This window comes from Anneissia japonica, unplaced genomic scaffold, assembly GCF_011630105.1.
Source record: "Anneissia japonica isolate Jap-2015-1 unplaced genomic scaffold, ASM1163010v1 scaffold7096_len229077_cov162, whole genome shotgun sequence".
Classification (NCBI taxonomy): Eukaryota; Metazoa; Echinodermata; class Crinoidea; order Comatulida; family Comatulidae; genus Anneissia; species Anneissia japonica.
The window spans coordinates 32,973-36,343 of record NW_022755880.1 but is presented as its reverse complement, the minus strand read 5'-3'; the positions used below and the strand labels follow the sequence as shown (position 1 = coordinate 36,343).

Below are 3,371 nucleotides of genomic sequence, written 5' to 3'. Positions count from 1 at the left end.
TGTATATATTATATGTATGTATTGTATATATTTGTATATGTATATGTATGTATTGTATATATTTATGTATATGTATATATATTAATATATATGTATATGTATATATATGTATATATATATATGTGTGTATATATATGTACAGTATATATGTATACATATATGTATATATATGTATATGTATATGCATGTATGTATACATATAATATGTAATATATATAAATATATTATGTAATGTATACATATGTATACATATGTATATATATACATGTACATATACATATATATAATATATATAATTATTATAATTATTATTATAACTATACTAAAAATTATAAACTAATTATTATATGTTTATCGTCACTATTTCCATGAACCGACAAATAGATTGCGATTGAAAAATTAATACTTTTTGATGCCAATTTCCGACCTGAAAAATTCGTTGCAGGATTCTTGTATTTATTAATTAAAATATATTAATAAATTGTAGTTATAGGTCACAATGTTTATATCGATCTATTAATTATTTAGTAATTAACTAATTTAACATGTTAATTAAGATATATTAATTAAGATATTCGTAAAGTTCTTGTGAAAGTTATTTACATAGTTGCAGTTTATTTATACGGCATTTCGACGGATATTCCTCGAGTGAACCATCCTGAGCTTTGCTTACCAAAAATATGCGGTAATCGCGCGATAGTATACACGAAACACTTTGGCGATGCTTTTGTTTACATTTACATCCAGCGTTTGTTTAAATGCTTAAATAATTGAAAACATAAACTATGTGGATTAAACATTCTCATAGAATTTACAATGAAACATTATATTGTAATTTATAAGATTATTTTTTAAAACAGAATAAAATAGGTAACATATTTTATTGAAAAAAAAAACCAGATTTTACATCTATAGACGTAAGTTGATTTAATATGCTGAATCATTATTAATGATATATACCTATTACATATTTCTATAAATTAATCAACAAATATCTCATTAATCACACTATCGTAAATAGGCGATATTATTATTGAGGTATTATTAATTCTTAATTAAAGCATTATTCGAGCACCTTCATTATTATTATTATTATTATTATTATTATTATTATTATTATTACTACTACCTGTACTACTATTTTATTTATAATTTTTGTTGTTTTATTTTTTGTTCTATGTATGGGCCTAGATATGTATATATTTAATAATTAGAAATAATTATTTATAATTAATTGCAAAACATATATAATATAATGTTAACAATAATATAGGCTATAGGCCTAACCAATTATTTATACCATAATCTATCGATAAAACATCCATTTGATTAATTAAACAGCAGCTTTTCGAGTGGCAGTGCCGATAGAAAACTGCATGTTTTTTGTCATTGCGGCAGTGCCGATAGAAAATCGGAACTTTTTTCGCACTGCGCCAATAATGCTGATAGAAAATAACAGCTTTTTTCGACTGTGGCAGTGCCGATAGAAAACAACAGCTTTTTGGCACTGCACCGATAGAAAACAGCAGCTTTTTTTCGCATTGCGGCAGTGCCGATAGCCTCAGCCGTTGTGACTGTGAGAAAAACATTGAGATAAAAAAATTAAGAATTAAAAGTTAGGTCCGAAAGTTCATCAGCGCCCCCTAAACTTAGCTATGCCTAGGGCCTAGCCTAGGAATAGGCCCAGGCCGAGCTAGGAGGCTAGGCCTACTTTACTTGCTTGACTTATTGTGCACTAAAAAAAAAGGCCTAGGCCTATACTCTCTAGGCTAGGACAATTAAATTCCAATTCAAGAATGAAGAATCATTAATCATCATGGAATGATGCTATATGTTTATTCAATTAAAAATTCTAGAGTGATATTATTCCAAAAATAAAATAAAAAACAATCATTGACCTCACCTCATCATCCGTCAACATGTACAATACGTAGTTTGCAGTTTCGTAGCAACTTGAAGATAGCTATGGAACGCCGAATTCGCCGAAATTATGTGTCAGTTCAAATAATAAAATAAGATAAAATAATATTGCTGTGTACACTGTACTTGGTAAAGTACAGCAATAAAATAAGATAAAATATTGCTGTACTTAACGCCTTTTTCACCAATCGGTAGACATCTTGAAGTGATGATGACAAACAACCCAAGTCAGGTGCGTAACTAACAGAAATAAGATAAGCTTTGAGGCTAAATTCTTGTATTGCATTACAGTGCAATAGCATAGTACTCCGTATTATTACTCTTCCAGGTACAGTAGGCCTACCGACGATAATATACAGATTTCACTTATTATAAAGTACAAGTTATGTTTTATAAAGAAGCATAGTATAGTAAATCATGTTTTTAATACAGAAAAATCTCATATGGTAACTAAAACAATGCTAGTTTAGAGTACTACTGTACTGTTGCATAGGCCTATTTTAATACACTATTTAGACAGGCTTTTCTTTCTCCATCTTGATTTCGGAGGTCAAACAAATTGTTTGCTTTTTTTCAATCATGTAGTGGTGTAAAATAGTCTTTTGAGAACATTTTTCAGAAAAAAAACAATGTGATACGACCCTCAGTTATGGAGTTATGAATTTTAAGATAACATGAGGACAAGAATTTAGCCTCAAACTGTTGTTGGTTGTTGTCATCATTTCAAGATGCCTACCGATTCGTGGAAAAGGCGTCAGAACTTTAGATAATGACCAGACCAGTTTGGTTTACGGTTCAAATCCGACAAGTGTCTTTGCTGTAACAAAATCTCTTATAAAATACTAAAAAAGATTATTACCAGTTCCAAAATGCATAACCTTACATTTGGCCAAATTAAATGGAAGTTGCCATACTACTAAATTGTTAATATATGCGCTGAAGAGCATCCCAATCAGAAGATGAATTAACCACTCTATAGAGCTTGGTATCATCTACAAAAATGTGTTATATTTGAATCAACTACTGCCTTCGGTAGGTCATTTATACAAATAACAAACAGTAGTGGTCTCAGGAAGCTGCCTTGGGGAACACACTGCCTGGTAACTTCACGAAAAGCAGACTTCAAACCATTAACTGAAACTCTCTGTTTTCTCCGTCTTAGGAATAAATTATTACTTTTTAAATGATTGTATATTGCATCTCTTACAAACTTGTCCATGCATATGCATAAAACTGACGTCAAACTGATCTATTTAAAGATGTATTGCCCCTTGCTAATGTCAAAAAATCATTAAAAAAACAATTTTGAAACAAACTTGCTCATATTGCAATAGCATACAAATTATTAACTTGTGCATAAAAATGATTGAATTTAAAAAATGTGTACCCTGATTTTTAAACCAAAAAATTATTTTAAAAAATAATAAAACATTTCCAGTCAAGTCTGGAAG

General features: G+C 29.2%; 1 protein-coding gene across 3 annotated transcripts in view; it reads right to left on the bottom strand.

Moving 5' to 3' along the window:
• The window catches only part of LOC117123759 (TPR repeat-containing protein DDB_G0287407-like), a 41,102-nt gene extending 39,151 nt beyond the window's left edge, over window positions 1-1,951 (bottom strand). For 2 of the 3 annotated variants that reach the window (XM_033269766.1, XM_033269768.1), the window contains exon 1: window positions 1,904-1,951. The gene's annotated coding sequence lies outside the window, so the exon portion shown is untranslated. The remainder of the gene's footprint in view (window positions 1-1,903) is intronic. The other variant, XM_033269767.1, reaches the window with a different exon arrangement.
• Window positions 1,952-3,371: the final 1,420 nt, after the last annotated feature.